At 46.1% G+C, this 12,954-nt stretch overlaps 1 long non-coding RNA gene across 1 annotated transcript; it reads right to left on the bottom strand.

The window, feature by feature from the left end:
• Window positions 1–6,082: 6,082 nt before the first annotated feature.
• LOC125461258 (uncharacterized) lies at window positions 6,083–11,756 on the bottom strand. Its single transcript, XR_007249449.1, has 3 exons — window positions 11,617–11,756; window positions 6,307–6,363; window positions 6,083–6,164 (listed from the first exon to the last, which is right to left on the bottom strand). It is a non-coding gene; the product is annotated as an uncharacterized LOC125461258 (long non-coding RNA).
• Window positions 11,757–12,954: the final 1,198 nt, after the last annotated feature.

Raw genomic sequence — 12,954 nt, 5'->3', positions numbered from 1 at the left:
CCACAGCCTTGGGAGAACAACAAACAATCATCAAAGACCCTCCTACATCAGTTATACTCCCTCCCACCCCCTTCCATCTGGCAGAAAACACGAATCAACAGATTCAAGACCAGCTTCTTCCCTGCTATTATCAGATTTAAGAACAGACCTCTCATATGAGTTTGCTCGCTGAGCTGGAAGGTTAGTTTTCAGACGTTTCGTCACCATTCTAGGTAACATCATTAGTGAGCCTCCGACGAAGCGCTGGTGTTATGTCCCGCTTTCTATTTATCTGTTTAGGTTTCCTTGGGTTGGTGATGTCATTTCCTGTTCTTTTTCTCAGGGGATGGTAGATTGGCTCCAAATCAATGTGTTTGTTGATGGAGTTCTGGTTGGAATGCCATGCTTCTAGGAATTCTCGTGCGTGTCTCTGTTTGGCTTGTCCTAGGATGGATATGTTGTCCCAATCATAGTGGTGTCCTTCCTCATTTGTATGTAAGGATACGAGTTATAGTGGGTCATGTCGTTTTGTGGCTAGTTGATGTTCATGTATCCTGGTGGCTAGCTTTCTGCCTGTTTGTCCAATGTAGTGTTTGTCACAGTTTGTCAACTGGCAGAAAGCTAGCCACCAGGATACATGAACATCAACTAGCCACAAAACGACATGACCCACTATCACTCGTATCCTTACATACAGATGAGGAAGGACACCACTTTGATTGGGACAACACATCCATCCTAGGACAAGCCAAACAGAGACACGCACGAGAATTCCTAGAAGCATGGCATTCCAACCGGAACTCCATCAACAAACACATTGATTTGGAGCCAATCTACCATCCCCTGTGAAAAAGAACAGGAAATGACATCACCAACCCAAGGAAACCTAAACATATAAATAGAAAGCGGGACATAACACCAGCGCTTCGTCGGAGGCTCACTGATGATGTTACCTAGAATGGTGACGAAACGTCTGAAAACTAACCTTCCAGCTCAGCGAGCAAACTCACATCCAGAACCTCAACCTGAGCTACAAATCTTCTCAAAACGCGCTAGACCTCTCATAAATGGGAGTTGATCTGGATGGCACGGTGGCTCAGTGGTTTGCACTGCTGCCTCACAGCGCCAGGGACCTGGGCTTAATTCCACCCTCGGGCGACTGTCTGTGTAGTGTTTGCACATTCTCCCCATGTCTGTGTGGGTTTCCTCCCACAGTCCAAAGATGTGCAGATTAGTTGGATTGGCCATGCTAAATTGCCCGTAGTGTTCAGGGATGTACAGCTTAGGTGGTTTATAGGGGGATGGGTCTGGGTGGGATGCTGCAAGGGCCATTGTGGACTTGCTGGGAAAAAGGTCCTGTTTCCACACTGTAAGGATTCTATGATCTGTCTGTGCACCTTCTTTGTCACTGTAACACTGTATTTTGCATTCTGTTCTGTTACCCTGATGTATATAAGGCATGATTTGTCTGGTTAGCACACAAGCCAATGCTGAACATGTTTCAATAATGAATCAAAGCAAACCAAATTAAATGCCTTTCAAAACTCAAAATTGAATGGGCCATACACACATCTGCTGCTCCCGGCCTCCTGCACTGGCCATTCCTAACAGCCGCCAGGCCCTGAACACAGGTCTTTACATAGAGGTAGAGATAAATTTCAGCACTGGCATGCCTCAAGAAAGAAATGGATCAATTTCTAAATATTAACTGTGTTGAGGGATATAGGGAAAAGTGGGACAAGATGGCAGTGAGATAGAGAATTAGTGATGATTGGCACTGCAGGCCCACTCAGAGAAGCCCAACAGTGTGGAAGCAGGCCATTCGGCCCATTAAGCCCATACCGACCCTCCTAAAGAGCATCCCCCCCAGACCCATCCCTCTATCCTATCCCTGCAACCCCGCATTCCCCATGGATAGCCTTCCCAGCCTACACTCCATTGGTCTTAGTGAGGAAACACACGCAGAATGTGTAAACTCCACACAGTTGCCTAAGGCTCGAATCAAACCTGGGACCCTGGCGCGGTGAGGCAGCACCATGCCACCCTCCACTGTGCCCCTCCTGCTCCTAGTTGCTATGTTTATCAGTGACTTTCACTCACATACAGAAGGACATCTCCAATTACTTTGCAAAACGTAGAGGAAGATGTCAGGCAGCAAGGGAGTGAGGCAGAGCGAAGATAAGGTGAAGGAATGAGGATATTTGGAGTGCCTTCAATGGAAGGAATAATCTGAAGTGAATGAAGGAAACAAAACTGCTCACTGAAGATCAGAACTAAAATGGAAACATTCGCTTCGGAAACTACCTTTTAAAGAGTTACTCTTGCTCATCACCCTTGATAACAACGCAGATCCTGAGATAGGATAGCTGGGGCCTTGCTAAGGAGCAGTGTTAATGAGAGTTCAGCTGTTATTGTTGCCAGAAATAGCTTGACTGTCACACAGTAACTCAATGGCATTTCTAAATGACGTCTGTGAATGGTGTGTTCAAGTTTCCTTTCAGTCTAATTCCCAGCTGCTCCAAGTCCTGCTGGTGGAGTTTCTCTTGTTGCGTTTTAAAGGGGCCGCAATGAAATCTTGTGCTTAAGCAGGGTTTGTACATCAACAGAGAATGGGAGTGTGACGGAGCAGGGAGCAGGTGGAAATTGTTCTTGCTGAGATAAATTCCTTTAATTTCATTGAAGGATGTGGCATTTAATCTAAAGGTTTTATTGTGACTAACATCATGCTTGGCTAAAGGCAGAGTTGCAATTTTATCTTTGGATGTTTCCTTTCCTGCCTTTTTGGGGCAAACAGCATCAATGGTTTCATAAGCTTTGGACTGCCTGATGTCATTGACATTGTGCTTGAGATTAACAACAAGAGGAGATTATTGATCACCTTGTATTTGTCTTTCACTGGATTGACTCTGAACTTTATGAAGCAGGTTTTGTTTTCACACACCTTGCTGCAAGTATTATGTTGTGTTGTGTTGTCTCGGTGGTCACCTGTGTTTTATTCTTGGGTCTGGCTTGGTCTTTGAAACCGAATTTCCTGCACACACGTGTCCAATGTTCCTTGGAGCCACATGCTTCAGGGACAGTGAGAAAAGCTGGACATACTTTGGGAAGGTGGAAGGAATTGCATTTATTACTGCACAGGGGAGTGAGAGGAACTAAGATTGAGGCTGTAGGATGCTAAAGGGGATTGGAAAGGAGAGAGGGTGCTTCCCATTGTGGGGCGAACTAGAACAAGAGGTTTAAGGTTAGGGGTTGCAGATTTCAAACAGAGGTGAGGAGAAAATTGGAGTTGAGGCCGAGATGGGAATATTGAATGGCAGAGCAGGATCAATGGGGCTGAGTATCTTCTTCTTACTCCTAATTCTTACATTCTTAAGCTCAGTTTTGTTCGTGGGAATGTCCTTCATTGACTGTAGCCTTGGTCTCAGCTGCACCTAAAGCATGAAGTTATTACTGGTCTGTCACTGCAGCTTTATATTTACATCTGTCTTGAAATAATGCATTAATGGCATGCCCTTCTATCTTGCCCAAAAGGCTTTAACTGGTGTAGTGAGGATGAATAACTCAATGAACCTCTCTGATAATTCCTCTTCTGCAAAGTTACACCTGTGCCCTTTCTTGTAGCATCTTTAGACAAACTGGGCCACAGACACTTGACGTTGCTATTTGTATGACATCAGGTAGAGTCAGTCAGTCCTGAAGTTAAATCTTACCACGAGCCGATCTTCAAGTACCTTCCAGATCTTTTCTGATTTTCTTTGATCCTTTTGAAGGATGTGGCATCACTGTCTGGGTCAACATCTATTATTCACCCCTAGATTCCCTTGAGAAGGTGACGGTGAGTTGGCTTCTTGAACTATTTTGGTCCATTTAGTGTGGAGATTCTTGAGTATTGTTAGAGCTGCACCCATCCAGGCAAGTGGGGAGTATTCCATCCACTCCTGATTTGAGCCTTGTAGTTGGTGGAGAGGCTTTGGGGAGTTAGGAGGTGAGTTACTTGCTGCGTGATTCCAAGCCTCTAACCTGCTCTTGTAGCCGCTGTGTTTATGTGGTCAGTCCAGTAGAATTTCTGATCAATGGTAACCCCCAGGACGTTGATAGTGGTGGGTTCAGTGATGGTAACACCATTGAATGTCAAGAGGCAGTGGTAAGATTGCCTCCTATTGGTGATGGTCATAGCCTGACATTTGTGTGGTGTGACTGTTTCTTGCCACACTTCGGCCCAAGCCTGGATATTGTCCAGGTCTTGTTGCATTTGAACATGGACTGCTTCAGTATTTGAGGAGTCATGAATGGCGCTGAACATTGTGCAATCATCAGTGAACATCCCCACTCCTGACCTTATGATGGAGGGAAAGTCATTGATGAAGCAGCTGAAGATGGTTGAACCGAGGACACTACCCTGAGGAACTCCTGCAGAGATGCCCTGGAACCGAGATGACTGACCTCCAACAACCACAACCATCTTCCTATGTGTCAAGTACGACTCCAACCATCTGAGAGTTTGCCCCCTGATACACATTGGTTCAGAGATAGTCAGAACTGCAGATGCTGGAGAATCTGAGATGACAAGGTGTGGAGCTGGATGAACACAGCAGGCCAGGCAGCATCAGACGAGCAGGAAGGCTGATGTTTTGGGCCTAGACGCTTCTTCAGAAATGGATCTAGGGCCGAAATGTCAGCCTTCCTGCTCGTCTGATGCTGCTGGGCCTGCTGTGTTCATCCAGCTCCACACTTTGTTCTCTCTGATACCCATTGATTCCAGTTTTGCTCAGGATCCTTGATGCCATGCTCAGTCAAATGCAGCCTTGATATCAAGGGCTGTCACTCTCACCTCCTCTCTGGAATTCAGCTCTTTTGTCCATGTTTGAACCAAGGCTGGAATGAAATCAGGAGCTGAGTGGCCCTGGCAGAACCCAAACTGAGGGTCACTGAGCAGGTTATTGCTGAGCAGGTGCTGCTTGATAGCACTGTTACTGACACCTTCCATCACTTTACTGATGATCGAGAGGACACTGATGGGGTGGTAATTGGCCGGGTTGGATTTGTCCTGCTTTTTGTGTGCAGGACATACCTGGGCAATTTACCACTTTGTCAGGCCGATACCCGTGTTGTAATGCACTGGGAGGACTTAGCTAGGGAAGCAGCAAATTCTGGAAGTCTTTGGTACTATTGCCAGAATGTTGCCAGGGCGGACTGACTTTGAATGATCTCCAACCATTTGTTGATATCACACGGAGTGAATGGAATGAGCTAAAGACCGGGCTGTGTGATGTCGGGAACCACTGGAGGAGGCTGGTAGCTCACCCATGTGGCACGTTGGGTTGAAGGTTGCTGTGACTGCTTCAGCTTTATCATTTGCACAGATATGCTAGGCTCTTCCATCTTTGAGGATGGGGATATTTAAGGAGGAGATAGCCAGATCTTTAATTAGTTGCAGATTGAAGGCTTATGGAGAGAGGGCAGGAAAGTGGAATTGATAGTGAGATGAAATCAGCTGAGATCGTAATGCATGGTGATGCAGGCATGAAGCATTGATTTATCTACTCCTACTTCTTAGTTTGGAAGCCTCCTCTTCCAATGAGTTATTTAATTGTCCATCACCATTTCTCGACTGTACGCGGCAGAACTGCAGAACTTAGAACATACCTGTTCATTGTGGAGTCACTTAGGCCTTTCCATCACTTGCTGTTTGGGCGGTTTGTAACTTAAATAGCTGCTCTGTGGTTTTATCAAGTTAACAACCCAGTTTTAGGCATCGCTAGTGCTGCTTCTGGCAAGCCCTCTGCTCTCTTCACTGAAACTTTGAACCATTGAATCTTCCTGACTATCATGGGCAGAGTGGATTTGTTCATTCTGTGAAAACCCTCCTTGCCAAGGTGAGCAAGATTCTTTGTGCTCTTCTCTCGCAATCATTTATATTTTGATCTGCAAAATAGGAATCTATGCTTGAGCAGTTGTAATTCAGTAAAGGTGCCATTGGATGTCCTGTCCATAATCACGTTTGCCTTCCATTTCTCTTTGTAAGTCTTGGCACTTTTTTAAAGAAATAAATTGTAGTGCAGTGTTTGTTTATTTACTTAAACAGTTTTATTTCATTCTCTTCTTATTTTTCAATGTTGGTATTCCTTTGAGAATTGCTTGCTTGATGTTGAAGAATTCCAAGTTTGCAGCAGACAGGTCTCTGCCTGTAGATGAGATAAAGTGATGGCATGGCATTTTTTTATTATTTCTGCATCAATTTGGAGAAATAAATTGACAGAGTTGATAAGCGCCTAGATACAGGTGAGCCTTTTTAATGCAGAAAACCACTCTTTTAGTGTTTCTTACCTGTATTTTGTCCTAGGAAATTTTACAGCCGTGTTTTCATCGTATTTGGATTGTCTTCTTCTTAAACAAAAGGATATGTTCGGAGAGACAGAGAGAGAATGCTTCAGTCCAGGTTAGTCTTTATCATCATAGAATCCCTATAGTGTGGAAGTAGGCCATTCGGCCCAACAATTCCACACCAACCCTCCAGACAGCAGCCCACCCAGACCCACCTGACCTATTGTATCCCTGTAACCCAGCATTTCCCATGGCTAATCCACCCAGCCAGCAAAATCCTGGGCACCGTGGGGTAATTTGGCATGGTTAATCCACCTGAACTGCATGTCTTTGGGCTGTGTGAGGAGACCAGAGCATTTGGAGGAGACCTACACAGGCACGGGGAGAACATGCAGACTCCACACAGTCGTCGAAGGGTGGAATCAAATCGTGCTGACCACTGAGCCACCGTGCCATCATTGTAACTGTCACTTTGGTCTTTTATTATTTTTCACTAAAGTTCTCAGAAATATATTGCACCTTGAACGATGATATATTATTCACAAAAAGAAAAGTAGTGCTATCCTTCAGTGGCCACTGCCCTGACTACAGATCGGTATGGCTCTCTGCACTCAATAAAACCGAGGCTGTTGAAGATTGGGAAATTGATCCTTTATCTTAATTCTCTTTTTTCCCTATGCTCTCATCCAGTTAATTCTCTGGATGTCTCCAGAAGGATACTGGAGTGTTTATTAAAGATGGCCAGTGCAGCTGACGACAAAGCTTTGCCTCTGGCAGTGCATTCTCCCCAGTGCTGCAATGTTTATGTTATCCTGAATAACATTAGAAACTGCCTGTAGATGTAGTGATATTGAAGAATCCAACAAACATTAACTTTCATACACAAACATTATTTTCCTCAAACATGTTAAGTGTAGGTGTTAACATGGAGCTTTAGTTGCAGTAGAGGATTATAATGTGTCAAGAGAAACACGAGGCATTTACACTCTCAGATCTTGTGTTATGATCTGGATCTGATGCCCTGAGCAAGTCTCTCGAAGTGGCCTCTCTGACACACTGACCATGAAACATAATAAAACATCAGGTGCCATCACATTGATAGTTCCCCAAGCAATCATCTTGGGAGAAAGTGGCCCCAGAGACACTATCTTCATTCCTGGAGGTGGGGGACCTGGGGGTGGATATGGGGAATGATCTGCAATTGGACTAACTACCCCAGGAGGCAGCAGGATGAACTGCTAATCAATTTGTAGCCAATTTGCTGGCTTGGGCCCTGAGCCCACGACTTTCAGAGCGAAGAATGATAGATGGGGCAAAAGTGGTTACTTCACACAAGCAATAACCATGCACCCTGCAGGAGAGACAAACAAAATTTAGGGGGAGAAACATTTTAAGAAACTCCTGTCCAACGTCTATCAGAAATCATCAAAATTAGTCCAGGATCTCCCTTTGGTCATGAGAATTCCTGCAATATCTACCTTTCAGAAGAGGAGATCCCTGTACGACCAGCAACTGATGTAGACTCTCAGATGTTAATGCTGAGCCATGGCTGACTCAGTATAAATAAAGATAAGGATGGCCATAAACCCTGCTAGATTTACTTAAAGTGGACAAGGGCTGTGCCGCTGATAGTTCCATGGTGTCATGAGATGCATCAGAAATGCCAGTGCTGGACACAAGACTCTGCTAAGCGAGAGAGACAATTTACTTCAGGGGATGAAGTTTACTGTAGGAACCACAGGAATGGGTAAGAGACATGGTTGACGCGAGGTCAGGCCCGGGGATGTATAAAGATCGAGAGGTACTGTGATCCTGAATAAGCACTTAGAGCATATTGAAAGCTGCAAAGTCACAAAACAGTGTGGGAGCAAAAGGCGCCCGGCTCCTCAGCTGCTTTTCTGAGTGTTGTGGAAACCATGGGTTCTCCCTGTCTGTCGAGCATTCAGATGGACATGGTGCATGTTGCCACACTGAAGCCTTTGCCCCCTGAAGAAGACATTGAATTTCTTCCAAGACGTTCTGGGTGCAAGGTGCGAGCTGCAGTGCTCGCTGCCTGTATCTGAGGCAGATTTTGGATGGACCTGACCCAGGGCTATAATGGCCCAGGAGGAGCTACAGCAAAAATGAATGAGTCCATGCCCTCGGACTCAGAGGGAGAGGAATATACTGACTGTAATGAGGTCAGCCAGATGGACCTCATAGAATGTGAGATCCTTGGTTGGGGCTGTTAACCTGGTCCAATCAGGAAGCCCTGGCTGACAGACAGGAGCGTGGCTCCCTTCTCCGCTCTACACTCCCCTCCAACCCCACCACACCCGGCACCTTCCCCTGCAACCACAGGAAGTGCTACACTTGCCCCCACACCTCCTCCCTCACCCCCATCCCAGGCCCCAAGATGACTTTCCACACTAAGCAGAGGTTCACCTGCACATCTGCCAATGTGGTATACTGTATCCACTGTACCCGGTGTGGCTTCCTCTACATTGGGGAAACCAAGCGAAGGCTTGGGGACCACTTTGCAGAACACCTCCGCTCAGTTCACAATAAACAACTGCACCTCCCAGTCGCGAACCATTTTAACTCCCCCCCTCCCATTCCTTAGATGACATGTCCATCCTGGGCCTCCTGCAGTGCCACAATGATGCCACCCGAAGGTTGCAGGAACAGCAATTCATATTCCACTTGGGAACCCTGCAGCCCAATGGTATCAATGTGGGTTTCACAAGCTTCAAAATCTCCCCTTCCCCCACCGCATCCCAAAACCAGCCCAGTTCGTCCCCTCCCCCCACTGCACTGCACAACAAGCCCAGCTCATCCCCTCCCCCCACCGCATCCCAAAACCAGCCCAGCCTGCCTCTGCCTCCCTAACCTGTTCTTCCTCTCACCCATCCCTTCCTCCCACCTCAAGCCGCACCTCCATTTCCTACCTACTAACCTCATCCCGCATCCTTGACCTGTCTGTCTTCCCTGGACTGACCTATGCCCTCCCAATCTCCCCACCTATAGTCTCCTCTCCACCTATCTTCTTTTCTCTCCATCTTCGGTCCGCCTCCCCCTCTCTCCCTATTTATTCCAGAACCCTCTCCCCATCCCCCCCTCTGATGAAGGGTCTAGGCCCGAAACGTCAGCTTTTGTGCTCCAGAGATGCTGCTTGGCCTGCTGTGTTCATCCAGCTTCACACTTTGTTATCTTGGAGTGTCAGCCATCCTGTTCAGTCTGTCAGCTGGCTCTGGAGGAGCTGGATCAATGTCAAGGACTCTCCACGTGTAAATAAATGGTCATTTGGTAACGTGAGACTGGCCTCTGTGGAGTTATTTCAACATTGAACACGATAGAAGACCTTACACTAATAAAGACACTCATGTTTGTCAGCTGCCTCAGGACACAACCAGCTCTCAATGGATTATTAAATAAAGCCTTGCACAAATACACTGTTTTAATAATGGAAGCAACATAACCCTCTGGGAGAAGTTTCCAGCCTGAAAGTAGCTCCAAATTGAGGCCCTGGTATAAGGGCCTATCTGATGATTCTTGATGTAATTTGAATTAAATCTCTACACTGACAGACCCTCTGTCCGAACACCAGGTGGATCATAGCCAACACTTTAATGCGCGTTAATATAAATTGCACATGTACCCATCAAATACAACAACAGCAGCAATTTGTCTTTATGTAGCACCTTTCATATAATGGAACATCCCTGAGTGCTCCACAGGAGTATTATTGTACAAAATTTGGCAGTGAGCAGTCTAAAGGAAATACCAGGGCAAACAACCAGAAGAGAGGTCAGAGGGGAAGGTTTTGCAGAGCAGCCTGAAGACAGAGAGAGGAGTATGGAGTTAGAGAGAGAATTCTCAGATTCAGGGCCCATGTTGCAGGATAGGTGTGTTTGGGGTGTGGGGTGTGTCGGTGTGCACATGGAGTAGTGTGTGGGTATGTGCATGTGCGGGTGAGTGGGTTAGTTTATGAGGGTATATGTGTGTATGTGTGTATAGTGTGTATAGGATGTATGTGTGCAGGTGTGAGTACAAGGTGTGTGTGCATGTACAGGGTGTGTGTGTGTGTGTGTGTGTGTGTGTGTGTGTTTGTGTGGGCAGTGTTTAGAGGGGTGTGTGTGCAGGGGACAGGGATCTGGAGCTAGCGTCGTGTTTGCGATGGACCAGGCTGAGCTAACCTTCCCCTAGGACATCATAAGAAACCACCTGGAGTGAGTGTAAAAAGAACAGTTCATCAAGTGGTCCAGCAAAGAAGGTCATTTGGCCCACCGTGACTGTGCCAGCTCTTTGACTGAGATATCCAATGAGATGCCTTGTCCCCCATATCCCTGAAAGATTCTCCTCTTCAAATATTTATTCAACTCTAAAGTTGTTTTTTTTTGAGAAGATTTGCATCACGGGTTGTAGACAAGCTCGCTGAACCGATGGGTTTGGTTGCAAATGTTTCGTGCCCATACTTGGTGTTCATAGGCCAAACCAGAAGAAAATTGACTATTAAGATACACCAACACCAAATATCCACCAAGAGAGAGAACCAACTCTCACTGGTCACACGACACACAAACAGGGAGGGACATGAAATCAACAGGGACAACACATCGATAATCGCACAAGCCAAACAGACACACCAGGGAATTTTTGGAACCCTGGTATTCCAGTCACAAACACATTGGTTTGTACACAGGATCTAATTCACTGAGAAACAAAAAGTAAAATCAACCACCCCAGCAAACCGAAGCATATAGATAACAGGCAGGACAGAACACCGATGCTTCGCTGGAGGCACACTGATGATGTTACAAGATGATGAGTTGTATAGATAGAGTGGATAGCCAGAGAGTTTTTCCCAGGGCACAAATGACTATTACGAAGGGGCATAATTTTAAGGTGATTGGAGGGCAGTATGGGGGAGATGTTAGAGGTAGGTTCTTTACACAGAGAGTGGTGGGTGCATGGAATGCTTTGCTGGCAGTGGTAGTGGAATCAGATACATTAGGCACATTTAAGCGACTGTTGGATGGGCACATGGAGGATAGTAAAATGTAGGGTATGCAGGGTAGATTGATCTTAGTAGGATAATAGGTCAGTGCAGCATTGTGGGGCTGAAGGGCCTGAACTGTGCTGTACTGTCCTATGTTCTATGTTACGTAGCAGAGTGAGAAAACATTTGCAATCAAACCCCCTGGCTCAGCGAGCATGTCTACAACCTCATTTATTCAACTCCCTTTGAAAGTCCTTTTCAGGCAGCGCTTTCCACATTACAACGCTTGCTCTCTAATGGTTTTTGATTTAGATCTGCGCCTCCTGGTAACTGACCTGCTGGAAACTGTTCCTCCTCATTTTGCTTTTGAACACGTTGATCTGATCTCCCTTTAACTGTTGCTGCTGTGAAGCGAAAATCCCAGTTTCTCTCATCTTTCATGTCAATGCACTCTCTCTCACCCTGGCTACAATCAATCCAGTAAATCTTTTCTACAGTTCTTCCAGCTGTTTTATAAAGGTTTAAAGCAACGTCCTTGCTTTTGCATGCTATTAAAAGCCAAGGAAGCCATATGGTCTTTTAATAGTCTTCCCAAATTGTCCTGCCACCTTCATGCATTTGTGTGCAGACAGCACCATCCCCCTTCAATACTGTACCATCCTACACACCCAAATAGTGAGTGTTAAATATTCATCATAGATTGACAGGGAAAGGAACAGAAAGATCCTAGGCAGTGGATCACTTTGTGAAAGTGTCAGCACATGGCCTCTTTCTGTGTTGCATTGTTCTGATTGTAAGTGGAAGGGAATGGCCCCACACTGATGTTCCTGCTCCAACCCCCTCTTTGATCGGATTCCAAGAGGGTATGGAGTGGAATTCTCCAGAGGTCAGCATTGGGACCGTTGCTTCTCCTACTATACACTTGCAGGGGAGGTGATGGCCTAGAGGTATTACCGCTGGACTATTAATCCAGAGACAGAGGTAGTGTTCTGAGCTCAAATTCTCCCATGATGGTGGAATTTAAATTCAATAAAACCATCTGGAATTAAGACTCTGTTGGTGACCATGAATTCATTGCTGATTGTCAGGAAAAATACCCATCTGTTTCACTAATGTCCTTTAGGGAAGGAAACTGCCATCCTGGCCTACATGTGACTCCCGGCCCACAGCAATATAGTTGATTCTCAACAGTCCTCTGGGCAATTAGGGCATTAAATGCCGGCCCAGGCAGCGTCACCAATAACCCGTGAATGAATTAAAAAGAATATATATTAATGATGCGGATCTTGGTGTGCCTGGGACAGTTTCAAAGTTTGTAGAAGACATGAAACTTTGAGAAACTGCAGACTGTGAGGAGTGATGATGTGGAGGTGCCAGCTTTGGTCTGGGCTGTACAAAGTCAAAAGTCACACTACACCAGGCCATAGTCGGACAGGTTTATTCAAAATCACACAAGCTTTCATAGCACAGCTCTTTCATCAGGTGCAGTGAGGAGGAGCGAACAGTGAGGAGGACCATGTAGAACTCCAAGGCCATGCAACAGGAAGGAAGAGGGTGGTGGTGCCCCTGATGAGCGCTCTCCAAAGATGGTACATACCTTCCTCGTCACTTCCTTTATTCGTTCATGGGATGTGGGCATTGTTGCCTGGGCCAGAGTTCATAGCCCATCCCTA

This window comes from Stegostoma tigrinum, chromosome 19 (genome assembly GCF_030684315.1).
Source record: "Stegostoma tigrinum isolate sSteTig4 chromosome 19, sSteTig4.hap1, whole genome shotgun sequence".
NCBI lineage: Eukaryota > Metazoa > Chordata > Chondrichthyes > Orectolobiformes > Stegostomatidae > Stegostoma > Stegostoma tigrinum.
The sequence above is the reverse complement of the archived record's forward strand: the minus strand, read 5'-3'. Positions and strand labels throughout refer to the sequence as shown.